Source organism: Haemaphysalis longicornis, unplaced genomic scaffold, assembly GCF_048455015.1.
Source record: "Haemaphysalis longicornis isolate Haplotype H1 unplaced genomic scaffold, Haemaphysalis longicornis Haplotype H1 scaffold_7, whole genome shotgun sequence".
Lineage (NCBI taxonomy): Eukaryota > Metazoa > Arthropoda > Arachnida > Ixodida > Ixodidae > Haemaphysalis > Haemaphysalis longicornis.
In genome coordinates this window covers 15,925,188-15,943,524 of record NW_027526422.1, presented here as the reverse complement: position 1 = coordinate 15,943,524, position 18,337 = coordinate 15,925,188, and the positions used below count along the sequence as shown (strand labels likewise).

At 47.9% G+C, this 18,337-nt stretch overlaps 1 long non-coding RNA gene across 4 annotated transcripts in view; it reads left to right on the top strand.

Moving 5' to 3' along the window:
* LOC144147127 (uncharacterized) overlaps positions 1-18,337 on the top strand; it is a 442,884-nt gene that overhangs the window by 66,382 nt on the left and 358,165 nt on the right. The window lies entirely within an intron of this gene.

Sequence of the window (18,337 nt, the reverse complement as noted above, 5' to 3'; positions counted from 1 at the left end):
GTTGGGCCGGAAACGCATTCTCCACATTCAAGCACCCTCCTTCAATCGCGCCAAAGTAGCTGCGGCCTGTGAATCCTAGAGGTAAATATTAGAAGGCAACTTTTCCCTGCGGGCCGGTTCATCACCATAAGGAAACTCTGAGAGCTGAGTTTAAAGGATTCTCTTGAAAAGGAGGAGGCTAGAGCCAACAAGGGAATATGATGGCGTGCAGGACACGGCACGCTGCTGAGGCTGAGCAGTGCCTAGCCGACCGCATGTCTTCCCGCTCGTTTGGTTTGCGCTGATCGACGGGCTGCGTGGGTGCCTCGCCGACCGGCCTTTTTGGAGGCCGTCAGGCGGCGACGAATCGGGCCGCCCCACCAGTCAGGGAAAATGATGCGCGTTTAGGCGCGCCGGTTACGCAGTCCTCGCATTTTTTCTCAAACAAGGCTTGTGTTGGCTAGATAGCAACTTCGAAGGGTTGCAAATGAGCAAGGAAAACGAAACACGGAAAGCGGGCACGTCACAGCTGTTTTTTTGGTGTGTTAGGATTTATTTATTTATTTATTTATTTATTTATTTATTTATTTATTTATTTATTTATTTATTTATTTATTTATTTATTTATTTATTTTCAAGGCTATGTATTACAGAGAGGAGTGGTGAACAGTGTTTTACAAACAATAGAACAAAATGGAGCAACATCAAAAAGAGTACGCGTGTAAGGTCATCTTGATGTTAGCCGTGTCGGTGATTGATGCGATGGAAGCAGGAAGGTGTTTTCAGTCCGAGCTTGTTGTCGGCACGAATGAGTTAAAATGAAGATTTGTCCGGCTGCTTGGAATCCCAAATTTGAAGTGATGATCGCTGCGGGATGAATTGTAGGATGGCGGCGAGAAAAGGGAGTTACTTAGAGAAGGCATAGAATGATACATCTTGTGGAAGAGGCACAGGCGTGAAATTTTGCGGCGAAGTCATAAGCTGGGTAGATTCAAAATAGATTCCATATGGGAGTAACTTGACGAAATGAAGCGTGCGGCGCGATTTTGAATGGATTCTAAACTTATGATATGAACCTGTGGGTCCCATACAGATGACGAATATTGAAGCTTAGGCCTACTAACATTCTATAAAGAAGTTTCGACTGCATCGATGCAAGAGAGCAGTTACGTCGTAAATAGCCAAGGGTACGGTTAGCATTATTTTTAATATTGTCAATGTGAGTCTGCCAGGAAAGGTCGTCAGAAATGGTTACACCAATATATTTGTAAAAGGTAATTTTGCTGAGGAAAAATTGTTCAGTATGTATTCAGGCGAAATATCGCAGGTTCGTAGTGTAAGAGCCTTTACGGAGGCTGCTTTTTAAGTAAAATATGCAGCAAGGAGCCGCACCGGGGCTTCGTTTTAATAGCGTCGTTTTCTTTTTTTGTTTTTTTACGAGTAATAAGTGACGGAAAGCGCTTTTAGCACTTTACAAACTCCACGTTTGATTAAGCGAGGTCAGCGCCGTTGGCGGACTGACGAATCGAATTCCACTGAGGAAATAAAACCAAAAGCGTTTCTTTCAAATGTGCTTTTGGACGAACAGAGCGAAGTGGTGCATGTTTTCTTAGATTCTTATTACACGCGATGGCTAGGTTAGACTGGAAGCTGCGTGTATACAACCTCACAGAATTGCCTTTTCATACAAATTCCACCGGAGCCAGCACAGCGGACTCGTGCTGCGTACGAATCGTAAACAAAAAAAAAAAAAAAGGCCCCAACGCAATATCAAAACGTTCACCCTTGGTCAGCTAAAGAAGTCAGCCGAAAAATCGATGCAAAGAAAAGTTTGCGATGGATTCACCAACTTCGCATACAAAACTGCGTTTCATAACGGAGGACGAAAAAATAGAGCAGACAGGCAAGGCGCGAACTAGCAACTGGCGTGTTGAAACCAAAATTATGATGTATGATCATCAAACGCATGCCACGCATCCATCTACTTTCTTTCGGCTTTCGCATTTAGGCGCCGTTTTTGTTTTAAGTTTTATAATACTATATAAAGACAGCCCATGTTCGCAGTCGCCCACTGAATGGGATTGGTACCCCTGGAACCGGTAGCAGGCTGTAACCTATTATATTCTTGCTTTATTCTAATACGTTAAGCCTTTTGTTCAACGAAAGTTCCAGATAATATGCTGCTACTCGCATCTCCTCTTTCTTTCTTGCTTATGGGGAAAGAAGAATTTCATCAAGTGCTTTCAATGTCCCCGTGAGTGCAGCATGCAATCAGTTCCAATGCGCCTCGATTCCCTGGAGTAAAAAGCTGCAGAAATTCAGAGAATTGTCTACTAATGCGTAGCAATCTGATGTCGCTCGTCTAGAGTGTGAGTTCTTTACTGCCAATTTTTTACGGGAGTAGCACCTTAGGGGCTCGGGCTGCCGGCGTCTCCTGTCGTCGTCTCCTCTAGTCCCGGTACCAAAACACTACGACACTCGTTTTCCAACGCCTCGTGCTAAAGCTAACGTTATCATAACGTTACAGGTGGAACTTTCGCGCAATTTCTATTGTTGTGTAAAGGCAGAAGGTTACATGGTCCGTCATTTTCCTCGTTTTTTAAAATGTTCTTATTTTTTTTTAGTATTTCAAAATTTCGTTCGACCGATCATCTCCATTTACGCTATTATAACAATTACAAGTGGAACTTCCGCGAAATATGCATTTTCTGAAAATGCAGGTCGTTATAGGGTTCTTCACTTTTTTATATAATCCTTGTCTTAATTTTCGAAATTTCGTTCCTCAATTATATCCCTTTACGCTATTATAATGATCACAGGTGGAAATTTTGCAAAAAATGCTACGTATTAAAAGTTATTAGTGCCCCAAACGCTTGGACACGTACGCTATTCCCATGAACTGTCACGCACAGTGCACGCAGCGACGAGCACCGACAGTGAAGCTTCGCTCGAGAAATCGGGGCGGACGACCTGGATTCTTCTTTTCCGACCTCGCGTGAAGAGGTACGCCGACCGAAAGAAGGCGGTCCTAATCCTTCCAATCTCGGGACGGAATCCGCGCGCAGAAAGGCCATTAATAAGGGCTGCGAGGCGCTGAGCTCTCGCACCTCTGCAACTCTCGTCCAAGGTGGCTTTTCCTTCCCGCCTTTCTTCGGCTATTACGAAGGCGATACGCCGCTGTCCTGGTCATTAGGCCGGAGCTCCGGCACCAGGCACCGTGGGGCTGTGGGCGCGCCTGCAACATAGCACTCTAATCAGCGGTTAAGAGCGTCCACCGGCAATCGCAACACGTTTTTCTCGTTCAGGTTCACATTCCTACCTCATCGCAGTTCTTTCAGAAGTCGACTCATTACTCGCGGTTTGCAATGAAAAAATTAGGGGTGTGCGAATATTCGAAAATTTCGAATATTACTCGCATATTAAATATGTTATATTCGCATTCGCTTCGAAAACTATGTATTCGAAAGATTTCGAATATTCAAAAGGGTTCGAATAATCGGCTATTATCGAATATATGGATGGATTAGTTTAACGGGGGACGCGGCTTTCGACTTCTGAAAAATGACCAAATCACGTTTTTTTTAAAGCCAATTATTCGGCTTCCATTTTTCCTATCCTGCGCGTTTGCAAAGTTTTTCCGCCGAAATCCGTCGCAAAGTGGCATAAAAAATACTTTTGCCCGCCGCTGTGACAAAATGTCAGCGCAAAAGGGCGAAAACACGGCGCAACGGTGCCACCGGGTGCGGCCATTTTGGTACCATTGGATCGGCCGAGCGATCCTCTTTCCGCCCCAGCCGTCTCTTTTATCTTCGTTCATTCACAAACGCACCAACGATATGAAAAGAAAGACGCACAAACGAAGCCCGAAATAGAAGCTGAAGAGCGGTTGGCCTTCCGGTCGGCGCTGGAGATCAGTGGGTCGGCGCACGTTGAAACGGCCCTCCTGATTGGGCGTCGCTGCAGCAATGCAATATGGCGTCCGCCTGAACTGCGTAGTGCGCGTTTCTGAGTTCATTTGCGCTGCTACGCTGGGCCAAGTTTCTGTTCAGTCATTTTATCTGCTGTGGTATTCAACACGGACTTTATCGCGATGGGAATGACTGAGATCACAAGTCAGATCACGGGAAGTTGCGCGGCCTGAAAGGCGGAGGTCATCGAACGCTTCGTGCTGCATGTGACTTTACCCTGGAGGGTGAAACGCGGTGTGCGCGCTTGTGATAGCGGTTCGCGAAGTGAACTTTTCGACTGATTTGCGATGCTTACGCGTTTAGTAATTGGTATGTTTGGCCAACGCCGCCGGTGTAAACAGTGCCTAACGCGTGAGCGAAAAATGGCCAAACAGCCACTCTCCTGTTGCTCTCTCCTACCCTTCCCCGCTCCGTAGCCTTTCAGCGTGCTTTCGTGTCCGCCAGCCAGCGCCGCTTCTCGGAAACTATGCAAAATAGTGGAAAGTTTGTTTAGCGTTCCCGAGGCGGCGCCCATACGCCTTCTTGTTTTTCACCATGCCTGTCTGTCTTGGTCTGTCACTGATAAAACTTCCTTTGTCACGAAGCAAAATTTCTTGCACTGCCGCAGGCTGATGCCGGCTTTGCGCGCTTATCTACTCGGATCACAGGCCCTGAAATTTTCTGAGTGGGGCATCCCCCTTCTATCCCCTTCACATTTAGGTATTGTTTTGACCCCCCTGTTCGCACTCCGCATCGGTACGCACTTCTAAGATTGAGGACTGTACTGTAGAAGCACCCGGACAGCGTGGCGGGATCGCAGCTGCTTATCCTTTTGTTTCCTATAATTTTCTGAAGTTTACAAGCACATGATATTATTGGAAAGTAATCGTAGAAGTGAGCGCCTGAACAAAAAACGCGCACGCAATTTTTTCTTCTCTAAATACTCCAAAAAGAAAAATATCAGTAAAATAATGGCTGCCCCATCCGAAAATATCGTTTTTCTGTTAGCTATATGTCTACTCGACAATCATTATGTTCTTAGACTATTTCAGTCCGCCTCCGTCTTTATCTTTGGAAAAATGCAGCAAGTATGAAGCGGGCGACACGGTGAACGAGATCCCCAGTGAGCCACAGAACTAGCGCCCCGTCACGGCTAAGATGTAAGCGAAACGGCCCTTGAAGCCCAACAGGCAAGCTGACAGACACACGTCGTAGAAGAGGGTGCAGCGTTCGCGACTCGCGAGCAGTGACGTAAGGCGAGATGTCCGCCGGCACGCGCCACATAGCGGATCAGTGCCTGAACTAAGCGTCCCTAGCCTTCTCATTGAAAAGCGCGCGACGCGTCAGGCAATGTTAATACAGGCGGCGTTGGTTTGGCAGTAGGCTTGCTAGCCTTGGGAAAGAAACGGCCGATGCGTCAAAAGCTGCGGCGCGCATGGCGTGGCCTTTGCGCGTGGAAGTATCGCCTGACTGCACAACCGGGTACGATTAAACGGCAGTAGTTATTATTAGTGCCTGTGACGTTAGATTTAATCTTAATAGCGACCTGACGGGCAGTGTCAGGGATAAACAAAGTATGACATGTTGCGTTGTACGAGCACCGCTATGCCGGCGAACCATATCGCTTTTCGCGCAACGTTTCCCGTGACCTTCGAGAAATCATGCAAACAGGTCTGAGTCAGGAATAAAAAAAAATTCCCGCGCCTGCCCGCGAGGGGAACACGAGTAAATGCAGAGCATTGGGGGTCGTTAACGCCGCGTAAAGTCGCGTTAGGGTGGGTAGTTGGGTCGTAGTTGCGTTGGTGTTGGTTTGGGGTAGAGAGAGGAGAGGAAAGTCGCGTTAGGGTGGAGCGAGCGTCAACCAAGGAAGGAAGGAGCAACGCACTGACTGAAGCACGAGCGACCGCTAGCCGCTTTATATTTGCAGCGCGCGCAGCAGAGGGACAGCAGTACTAGGGGGGGGGGAGCGCGCATGCGCAAGCAGCGCGCGCCCTTCCACGCCCCACCGCGCTGCTATCACGCACCTGTTACGCCGAGACCGCGACGGAGCGAACGGGCTGACTACGACGCATGCGCGCGCCAGCTGCTGTTGAGAGAAAGGAGGGAAGGAGGAGAGGCGCACCTGCTGCGGACGCGGAGCTGTAAACGCCGTCCGACGCAGGAAGAGGCGAGGCTAAGAAATGCGCTGCATTTAAAACGTGCTGACGGCGTTAAAAATGTACTTACTGTAGTTGAATTTAACAAATAGAATTTTTAGGGAAATTATTAATACCAATGCATACAAGTTCATCGCATATTCGCTGTGCTGCGAGGAATATTGGATGCCGTGAATTTCAAGAGTACTAAAAAATGAGCGTGCATTGAAGTTAGAGTTATGCAAGACATTATGAAAAGCTTCAAAGTACGTCATTTGTATCCTTGTCGTATGTACACTTTTGGAAATGAACACCTGGGGCCGAATTCTCTAGAACGACGGGGCGTCGCTTTGAAGCGACGGGTTAGCGCCATTGAAATGCATGTGTTGTGGGGTCGGGGCCGTCGCTTTGCGGTGCTCCTCATGAGGGGTGACCCTGAGAAAAGCAGTGTGGCAAGGGCGCGAAGCGACACCCACTGCCCCCCGTCGTTTCGCTTGTCGCTTCACGCCCTTGCCACACTGCTTTTCTCAGGATCACCCCTCATGGAGCACCGCAAAGCGACGGCCCCGACCCCACAACACATGCATTTCAATGGCGCTAACCCGTCGCTTCTAAGCGATGCCCCGTCGTTTTAGGGAATTCGGCCCCTGCACGTAAGCTGCTGCTCCAAACAAGGTTATAAAGTATAAAAGACGTCAAAACTCAGTTTTCAAATTTAGGTAAAAAAAGCGCTTCATTTTTTTTACTTCACTTCTTTTACTTACTTTTTTTACTTAAACCAGCTAACCTACTTTGCATTAAAACCATCTCCCCCCCCTCCCCCCCCCCCCCCCTTACGTTTGGTCCACAAACTGGGCTATGTATACCCTTCACAGAGGAGCTGAAAATGATGTTTTATGGAAAGAAAAAGGCTGCAAAAGGCACTTCAATTTCAATGCAAGGCATTCCAGAAGCCCCGTGTTCAAAAGACATGAACGGCTACAACCCTAGCGACATTTGATTGAAATCTATGCTGCAATTTCGGAAGCATTCTTCTCAGAACAGTTTTTCTTGCCACCTACGTCTCTTGTTCCAGTGATTTCTTGTGACCGCTAGGTCTGTTTTTCTTCCCGTAACATTCCGTGATGAACAGTTCAGGTCGTGACACTCGGATTTACAGGTTTACTTTTTGTGAATTTTGTATACTAATAGTCGTTGATGGTCGATATGCCCGTTAATAATTCACCTCTAAAAAACTGAAGACTAAAAAAAATGTGTTCTAATAAAAAAATCTAAGACTTACACGACCTCGTCCATTCATTTGAGAATGCAAAGCACTTTGAACAAGTTTTCTATCAGGTTTTATAGCCCGCTCAAGCTCGCTACAATGTGAAAATAAAGGAAATTTTAGGTGCGGAGTACCTTAGGACCACACAATGTCCGTCCACGTCCGTGCGCATAGCATTTAGAATAGAAAAAAAATCACGCAGCCACCGGCAGGATTCGAGCCTGTGTCGTGTAGACCATACAGAGTTAGTTTAAATTGTCTAACCCATTGGGTTACGACCGTGAGTTAGTACCCGAGAGTCAAATGGCTTACGCCCTCGCTTGTAATGGTGCGGAATGCCTTAGGAACTCCCAATGTCCATCCGCGTCCATCCGTGCGCACACCACCATCAAGCGAAAATCATGCGAAATTGGATTTGAGCCGTGAGTTGTAGTTTAATTTAGGGAATAATCAAGGTGAAACTCAATACCGTCAAATCGAATGACGGTAAAGCGCAAATTGGATGTCACTCGGGTCGCAACTTGGATGTCATTTCGAGTCCCAGTACTCCGCACCCCCGCCATCATCCAGGGAGTTGAGATGCTGCCATTTTTTTATGTAAAATTTGCGAAATATAGTAGTATGAGATTTTTATGGTGTTATCGCGCAAGCATTTCTAGTTGCTGTGCTAATTTTCATCAAAATCCACAAAGAATTATAAAAATTTAATTTCGAAAGCCACGTCCCTTTTTAATCATTCGATATTCGATTCGATATCCATAGCTAGATATTCGTATTCGATTCGTATTCGAAAAATTTGATATTCGCACACCCCTAAAAATTATTTCCGCAAAGCCATCGAAGGTGAAAGCTTGACCTGGGCGCAGTTTCAAGTTTAGCACGATGCTTTTCCGGGCTTCAGAGCCATGAAAAGTACCAGCTTTAAATCTATGTGCACTGTCATCTGACAACGCAATTGGTAGTGGTGCGAGTTGGTGGGTATGCATGTTTACGTGTTGCAGCGCAAACAGACGAAGGACACGGGAAGGAAACGCAAGACAGGCGCTAACACACAACTGGTATATTATTGAAAAGGCGCACAAATATACAACCTACACGTACAATATGATGCAGAGGAAGCACAAACAAATGGAAACATAAGATAAAATAGGAATAAAGGCGCCAGAACCAGTCACATGGCTAGGACGTGTCTAGAAGCGCCTTTTCCTCCTCGTACAGCCATAAGAGCGGTTTTGATGTCGTTGTTCTGGTTTTGTCTGACGTTCCAGTTTGTTTGTGCTTCCACTACACCAGAATGTACGTGTAGGTTGTACATTTGCGCATCTTTTCAATAAAATACTGGTTGCGAGTCAGCGCCCGTCTTGTACTTCGTCTGTTTGCGCTGTAGCCTTTCAAGATAAATTTGACAACGAATCGCGGAAAAACTATTTTGAGTTATGCAAAACATTTTTGCAGCGTTCATATCCAAGTCGACCCCCTCTGTATGCAAAACATCATGTTTGTCGGTGAGAGAGAAATGCGGGCTTTACTGAAGACCAAAACACTCTTGCTGCCTGCATCAGTGCTGGCCTGTAAGGTTGGTGTAGTAGTCATGGAGAGCGGGTATATGGGGGATTGCCTTCTGTAATTGCGCAGCGCGCCCTTCGGACCCTCCTTGTAATAGACAAACGCGTCAAGAGACATCCATAACAAAGAGAAGTTTGCAAGAAGGGGTTCACTAGGTTCGCATGACGAGCTGTTGATGGTTTTTACAGATACGGCTGTCAATAGTTTATCAGGGAAAGGCTATTCTTGTCGGTGCAGATAAGTGGTGGAGGGGGGAAGATGGGCTTTGCCTGTCGCCGTTCTAACACCACACCGGGAGCAGATAAGGTCACGAACCGCATACTCCGAAACTTAGGCGATACCTCCATACAGGCCCTTACAACTTATTTCAACCACCACTGGGAAGAAGGCACACTGCCAAGAGAATGGACTCACGCTGATATCGTCCTGATTCCCAAACCAGGCAAGCCACCCAAGCTGGAAAACCTGCGGCCTATTTCCCTAACCTCTTGCATAGGCAAACTGTTCGAGCACGTTGTCCTAAACAGACTTCAGCCTTACATAGAAAACAATAACTTTTTACCACCAACAATGTTTGGGTTTCGTCCGCACCTTAGCACACAAGATATTCTCCTCCAACTCCATGAAGAAATTACGCAGCACATCTCTCCCTACAGCACCAAAGCCATCCTGGCATTAGACCTCAAGGCTGCATTTGATAACGTCAGTCACAAAACCATACTCAGAAACCTCAGCGACATAAACTGCGGGCAACGTACTTTCGCGTACATCAGCGCCTTCCTCCGCAACCGTACCGCCACGGTCGGCATAGGGGACCTCAGAACCCCCCCTCTTCCTACTCCAAACAAGGGAACCCCGCAAGGAGCTGTATTGTCGCCAACACTCTTTAACATAGCGATGATGAAACTTCCAGCTCAACTCGCGGCGATAGAGGGCGTGCACCACGCTATCTACGCCGACGCCATGGTCTTATAGAAGAAGATACCACCCGTCTAGTACAAGCACTCGTCATCAGCCGGGTAACTTACACCGTACCCTACATCACAATCAACAGGCGACAACAGGAGCAATTAGAATCCCTCGTCCGGCAAGCCTACAAGAGAGCCCTAAATCTTCCACCCACCACCTCGACGCAGAAGCTCCTGGCTCTCGGCGTCCACAACACGGTAGAAGAACACGTTGCTGCACACCTCGTCAGCCAACGAGAAAGACTCCAGCTGACCCCGACGGGCAGGCAGGTTCTCGAACGCTTAGGGTATCCAACACAAACTGCAGGCCATAACCACACGATGACACTCCCACACATGTATCGCGACAAAATTCACGTAAGACCTATACCTAAAAACATGCATCCTGATTACAACCAGGGGAGACGAGAAGCCCGCGCCCGTGCTCTCCAAATCAAATTTCAAAAATCCAAAGACGTGCGGTACACCGACACAGCCAGCTACCCAGGGAGGCCAGCTATGGTCATTAGCGTTATTGATGAGGACATGCGAGAACGAACGACCGCGACAGTGAGTACACCACGCCCTTTAGAAGCAGAGGAAACGGCAATAGCACTAGCCATCACGTCAGCCCTGCGAACCAAACACTTAACAGTAGTATCCGACTCGCAAGCAGCCTGTCGCAGCTTTAGCAAAGGCCGAATATCTAAAATCGCCCATCAAATCCTGACTAAACATTCGCCCAGTCAACTACCCACAACTTCAGTAATCTGGACACCAGGACACAGCTCCCTGGGCGGGAACGAACGAGCGCATGCATCAGCCCGAGCAATGATTATCCGGGCCCCGCCACCTCAGGACGACCAGTCCACAGTTCCAGTGCCAATCCCTTTGACATATCATGATATTCTGCAACATCAGCGTTTAAGTCGCCGCTCTCTTCCTCCGCCGCACAAACACCTAACCAAAGAGGAGACAGTAGAATGGCGCCTGTTGCAGACGAACACCTACCCACATCTCAGCCTCCTCCACTCGATGTACCCCGCTGTCCATCCGTCAAATCAATGCCCACTGTGCGGGCGAGAAACAGCTACTCTTTACCACGTCACATGGGCCTGTCCCGAAACTAAGACAGTGCCTGTGAATGACAATCCAACGAGTGAACAGTGGGAAGCCGTGCTGTCCAGCTCGACCCTGGAAGATCAGCGCAGACTGGTCGAGAGGGCCCGGGCGACAGCCAAAGCTACAGGGGCTCTGGAATGAGGGCTCCTCTCACTTGGGAAGACGAAAATCTACTTTTTGCCACAAATAAAGTTTTTTCTCCTCCTCCTCCTTACCACAACAGTGACTCGACGCAAAGCTTCCTCGTCATCCGCGCCTTCCATTAGGAGACGACGTCTGCAAGGACCTTTGCAGTTACCCGGCCAGCGAGAGCTACCAGTAACGGAACATTTATGAAGCCCATGAAAACAAAACAAATGAAAGGACAGGTCGAGTGAAATTATTTTACGTGATGAAGTGTCGTCATTTCGTTGATGTTACACCACCTCCGTTATTATTGGATAGAACTAAAAATTTGTGCAGCGAACATTCGCATTTTCTTTTTAGCCACTGTGCAAGCGCTTTGTGAGTATAGCAGCAAATGGTGGCGTCAGCGTTCAGACGCGCATGAAACATACCGGCTACACCATTGAATCCAACCCGTAATCCAGCTCCGATTATTCCCATGAGCCTCTTACGTGAAATTGTTTGTTTAGAATATGACGGAATATGACTGTCACAGCCACCACCAGTCTATGAGATTGAAGGCCCAAGTGTAACCAAGGCAAACGCATGCCGGAGAATAGAAAAATAGGCGTCGACCTCTAGCTTTCAAGTACTGGAGCACTCAGGGAAAGGGGAGGGGGTGGGGGGCAGGGAAAGCGACGGGCGAGTCGACTAACCTTGCCTATCATAGCATAATGACTACTGATAATTATTTGGTCACAAGCTCAGCACCACCCATACGCATCTTCAATGTGTGCCCTCAACACGACGATCAGCCATGTCGCAAAGGTTACTGAAAAAAAAAAGCAAAACAACCGAAGGTTATCTAGAGTACATCATCCCATAGTTCATTTTATTTTTAGTCATAAAGAGTTCTTTGCTTCCGTTTTTTTTTTATTTTTGCAAGTTTTCTTGTTATTTGTAGTTTTCTCTCCTTCCATGTTTCCTCTTTACCTCCCCCCGCCCCCCGCCCCCCCCCCCCCCCCTCCCGAAACGATATTCTGCGTACGACACTGCTTTCAGCCGTTCACGCAAGCTGGCCCAATGCTGCCGTGCCGGTTTCAAAGGTTACACTAGCGTGGTTACACCTTACTGGCGCTACTTCCCTTTCCCGCTGGGGGGAGGACACTCTGGCTGTGTAATTATTCTCATCCAGTGAAGCAGCCACTGCAAAGTCAACAAAACGAAGCGTGCCTACGTGTGGTTAGGCACCTCAGCCCCGAGCGCACCACTGGCTGCTCCTTCGCCGTCGACGACGGTGCCGCTTGATTGGGCTAAACTAGTTAGGATTGATCGCCGACAAAAACCGGAGCTCATTCCTTTTTCTCCCCGCAGTGTGTCGACCTTCGACTCACTTAAAACTCAACTCCAATCTCCGACCCTCTTTCTATCCCCCCTCTATTCTTCCTGTTCCAACGTCCAGCGCTGTTTGTGTAAGGAATTTATTTCCTTTGGCAGCTGGTTCCAGTCGATAACTGATGAGGGTGTGGTTTACAGATACAAGTGCTGGCATCAAATGAGCATGCCTAAGTTCCGTGCGCACTTTTTTAGTGAAAAACAGCCAATATATTGATTGTTGGATATCTCTGATAAGTAAACAGACTCGCTCGAACCACTTTTAGTGTTCAGATAAGGCGAAGCTTCGAATGATACATGATTGCTGCAGTTTACCGCACTTGAAATTATTCAGTGTCAGTAGCGCGAGACGTTGGAAAACGCACATCCAAGTGTGCGCACCCTCATGTTTCAAACAGCCTAGAATTTCGATGGATGATGAGCATGCAGTCACCGAACACGCCAGAATGTTCGTTTTCCTCCCGAGAGAAGCCCGGGACTATAGAGAGGGGCACACGCCCGTAACGCACCATGAAATCACTTCTTATTTGATGCTGCTTAACTTCGAGAATGAAGCGGCCCAAGTGCGGTACGGACATAGGCTAGTGTTCCATGCATTTTCGTTTTGTGTGTGCAAATACGTCCTACAGTAAAGCCAACTCCATCGCTGTATGTGTCTTCTTTATAAGAACGATCGCCGTCGGCACCCAAGAGATATCAAATTTCCTCATGCCTTTCACCTAAATTCCGTGCCTCCTCTATGTCTTGCCCTAAAAAGCTTCGCTGGTCATCCTCCTTTGCGTAGTAAAATGGCTCGCAATTTTTCGGTCGACTGGTGCGCTAGTGCAAGAAAAAGCCCGAGCGATGCCCTCCGCCCAGTGGCAGTGGCTTGGCAGAAACGTTTCGCTCCTTTCACTCCTCACCATTTCGCCCTATTATTTTTCCAGGTTTCTGAATTCATCTCGCACGTGATGGGCTTAGAAACCACGGCAGCATCTCACTTGAAACTTTCCGTTTGATGAAGCGTTTTTTTTCTTTTTTTTTTATTGTGCCGTGGTTAGCAGTGGTGCTGAAGAAGGAGCGCCAGGTGTATTCGACAGCCCGCTGGGAGCTCAGCTCTGTCGCCTGCCTTTCAAGGCGCGGCTCCAACGGTGCCCCTCAGGTTTTCTTTTTGCTTGTTTGGGACTGCGTCCACATCGCTGTGGGTGGCGTAAGCCCATATGCGCTGTTTCTGGCAAAAAGGTGGTACGGGTTGGGCTTTTATTTTACTCTACAGCCCTTTACCGTTCTGTCCTTTGCAAAAGCCGCCTTTCTGGTCAACGCTCACCGCAACCTGAACTCTGAGGAAGTTTTGTGGATGCCAAAGATCGATGCCGTTCGCAACAGCTTGCAGAGGAAGCTGGTCGATGGTGGCAGGGATCCTTTGGCTTCCTTCAATGTCGCCCTCGAAGGAAAAAAAAAAAAAGCGCGGGGGCATGTAAGCGCTGGTGAGGAGAAACTTTTGAAACTAGCTTTTATTTTATGTTTTGTGGTGGAAAGGAGGTTGCCACATTATGCGGGTAGCTGGTTTTCAGGATTAAAACCCCTGCATGAATTCGCTATAGCCACTATGCCGCATACGAACGGCTGGTGACTAATCAGTGGTACACAGCCACGTATTCGACAAGGTGACGAATTTGGCAAGCTTTGGGCGATGTGGACGATAGCCGCCAGATTATCAAACCAACAGTAATGCTGCATCACTATCATCATCATTATTAACATCGTGTCCAATCCCACTGCAGGATGAAGGCTTCTCTCATAGGTCTCCTACTTCTCCTGCCCTGCCCTTCCCCAGCCCATTCTTTGCTTCCGAATTTTCTTACCGTGTATTTGCATTCAGTTGACAGAACTGCATACTTCTACTTCTGTCTTTCGGTACCCTCTAAGGCTGGGGTTCACCTTCCCCACAGTGCGTTAAATTGAACGATTTATGTCACCAACCAAGCTGCTTCGGCCAGTGACAGTGATGATCATACATTTGATATTACAAATGTGATCGGCGCTGTAGTGCTGCGCAATGCAAAAAAAAAAAAACAAAAAAAACACACCCGCTTATATTGCACGGTTCCACAGCGCAGAGTGAACTTCTGAGTAAAACCGCATGCTCGACATCGTCATTCGCCAAATTTCATTTTCAGTGGCATGGATTGGTCAACCGAGAGCGTTGTGGTGAAGCTTAATGCCAAGATTGTCTTGAACGCAGCCACCCTGATAAAAGAACGTTTTCTGCCCCTGTGCGCCCCGTCCGTTTGTGTGTAAACCAGTATTCCTGCAAAGTCTACCTTTAAAGCGCAGTGCGAAGGAATGATTAAATGTTTATTCAAACGAGCAAGGGGCCGTTTTTACGTACCCCGCCGTGTGGCAGGCGTCCTTATTCTGATGTGCCTTGGCCTCTGCTGGCAGTCCTCGCCCTCGTCACCACAGTGAACACTAGATGTCGGGGTCCGGAGAGCCGAATTTACAGTGCAAACTATTGCATCAACAGCAAAGGCAACAATATACGACGATTAAAAAAAATATGTAATCTTAATGTGCCTGTATTTGCGTTTGCAGGCACCCTCAATATTAATATCAATACTTTCAACCCAAAGACCTGCGCCAGGTCCCTACAAGGTGCCTTGAGGTCACAGTCGGAATTGGCAGCATTGTAGCGTCGACCTTCGAAGCGGCAATCCTCCCATTCATGAAACAACTTCCTCTTTTCCTCTTCCGTTTACCCTGCCACCGGGAAGTCATGGTAGATCATTGCCGTGAAACCAGAGTGAATCGCGCATGTAAAAAGATATATTTCATTGCATGTTCGTTACACCATATTTTTAACACCTTTAAGATCGATCTAACTCTCATTAGCTGAGTGCCCATTTCATCGCCACTAAATTTTGGAACTACTTCTCGTATAGTATTCCTACAACTTTTTATAATGCAAACAGTCACTTAGTAAATTTTGTCATGCTTAAATTCGCCTTACTCGCTCATTCGCTTGACTCCCTTCTTTCTTTTCTTCACTTCCACCCTTTTGGCGGTTTCTTTTTATTTCCTTTCGCCGCGAATATTTCTGCTTTTTTTGACCAAATATTAACAAAAACCTTCGTATTACTTTTATGACAAATTTTATTAAATAAGTCCATGTTCTTCGACGAATAATTTTGTAAATACTTTTTTACTTGATCCCTTGTAAGTTGTTCCCGTTACGATTTACTTCACCGTTTAATCTCAACTTGTCCCACTGTTGTGGCATATTTTGGAACCTCTTGCTGTACTATTTCTTTATCCATCGCACGCGTATATTCTGCAATAACAAACTAAAACAAACTGAAAGCAGGTTCGTCGAACACCAGAGGTTCTCCTTTTCGTTAAGGTTGATATTAATAACTTAATGTCATCTCAGTCCTCACATATCATAGTTATACCACAAGCAGCTTTCCAGGCAGATAAGATAGCACCTAAATATGAATGTCATGTTATTTTTTTGTTTCTCCGAGCACGAACCCGGGGCCGCCCACCAAGCCCTACCCCCGACCGCTCACTCACTCTCAACGGGCAAGCAATCCCCACCGTCAAGACCCTCCGCATCCTAGGAGTCCACTACCACCACGACGGCTCCGGGGCCGCGTACCTCCCCAAACTTATACAGACAGTCTCCCAACTTACACACCTAATTCAACGAATATGGTCTCGCTGACACGGACTCAAGGAAACAGATAACTGCCGCATCATTCAAGCAATGCTCATCAGCCCCATCACCTACGGGGCACCCTATCTTATCTTAAAACCACAAGAACATGCCAAGATTGATGTCCTAACACGCAAATCTTATAAGACAGCCCTCAGCCTGCCTACCTTCACTTCTACCGACCGCTTATTGAAACTGGGTCTGCATAACACCCTCTCGGAAATTATTGAGGCCCATCTCCAACACCAACTACAGCGCCTACAACTCACACCCGCCGGTCGTCATCTGCTCAAAACGCTAGGCCGGAAGGTGGTACAAACTCCGGACTCGCCTCAACGCATACATCCATCAATGCGACGCAACATCCATGTCCTCCCCATTCCGCGTCATATGCACCCTACATACAACGCCGGCCGTCGTCAGCATCGTACACGCCTCCTTATCAGAAAATACGGCAGCGACCCGACCACCCTCTATACGGACGCCTCTCCCTATCCTCAACGACCAGCTCACGTCGCTACTGTTGCCCGCTTCGGCAATGCCTTCCTCACCTCGGCAACTGTCTGCACAGCGTCTACTACCACGGCCGAAGAAGCAGCCATTGCCCTCGCAATGACCCAAACCATGAGTCCCAGCATAACAATACTGTCTGACTCACAAGCTGCCTGCCGTCGTTTTGCACTCGGACGAGTCTCGGCTCTTACCCTGGCCATCCTTTCTCAATGCCCCACCCTCCCTCGTGCCCGCATAGTGTGGATACCCAGCCACACTTCCCTCCCTGGGAACGAGATGGCACACGCCACCGCCCGAGCTCTCCTACACCGGGCATTCCCAGAAGAGGGCAACAATGCAGCCAGTATTACAAACTCCCTTACGCCCCTCTCCCAAACATACACCGACATCCTCTACCACTACAGAGCAACCCGACGCACTTATCCCCCTCCCCACCCTTCCCTTTCTACCGCTGACGCCCGCATTTGGCGCCGACTTCAAACCAACACTTATTACAATCACCTCCATCTCCACCACATATCCCCTACTAACTACCCACTCAACTGCCCCCAATGCGATGAGCCTAACACCACAGCTCATCTCGTCTGGACGTGCCCCACCAATCCTGCACCATCCAGATCCCCTACCCTTGAGCAGTGGGAGCGCGCGTTGCAGAGCTGCCAGCTCGAAGACCAGGAGGCCCTGATCTCTCGGGCGAGGATGGCACCGCGGCACGCGGCCTACCAGAATAGGATGGCCGCCCACAGCTCCTAACTCTTTTTCTCCCCTACCCCGTCCCTGCTGTTTCAATAAACGTTTTTTTCTCTCTCTCTCTATCTAGCTAGCAATTGAATGATCATAGCATTACTTTACGTCACGAGCACCCTGAAAGGTATGCGAATGTTTGTGCAAGTGTCAATTTGTGGCATTATAACAGCCCAAAGGCATTCATGGCTCTCAAAGTGTGGCGTTACCTAAGCAGGTAGCTCGTTTGTCAAGAGGTTATTTCATTCATTCATGATGTTTATCGGTTATCTTACGTCTACCCTTTCATGCGCCGTCTCTACGCCTATGAACGCAAGCGACCTCTTCTTTTGTGTTCTCTCCGCTGGCACTTGTCCGATACTGTCATGAATTAAAATGAGTTTTACTTCCCGCCTGTGCCTCAGACTCGCCGGTCGTACGGAGTAACTTTTAAGCCTTCAGTTAACGCCACCAGAAGAACCGAGGCTGCATGAAACAACCTGCTAAGCTATATAACCCAGTTACAGCTGTTGCAGGATTACCGGACATGGAGTGGATCACTAGGAGCAGCGGTTGGTGTCTACGTCATACCAAGCGGGACCGGGGGTCTCGAAATAACCCTTTGCACATTGTGTTGAAAATCCTCTCCCAAATAGAAGGCCTTGCTGCTCTTGAGAGTTGATTGACCAGAAGCCGACTCAATTTACCTCTAAAAAAGCCGTATTCAAGTAGACTCGCCAAGTGACAAAGGCAGCAGGTGGATTGCGACATCAGGCTCGCGCTGAAGGCAAGGACTTCCATCCTCTGGGAGGTATACACCGCTCAAGCCTTCCTTTCTATTCACCTTACAGAAAATAATACACGTGAAAGTGCGTGTTTACTTTTCGTCCAGTCTACTCAAGGCCGGTAGGTGCTTTTCTCTTTTCATGTTTCCCTGGTCATAT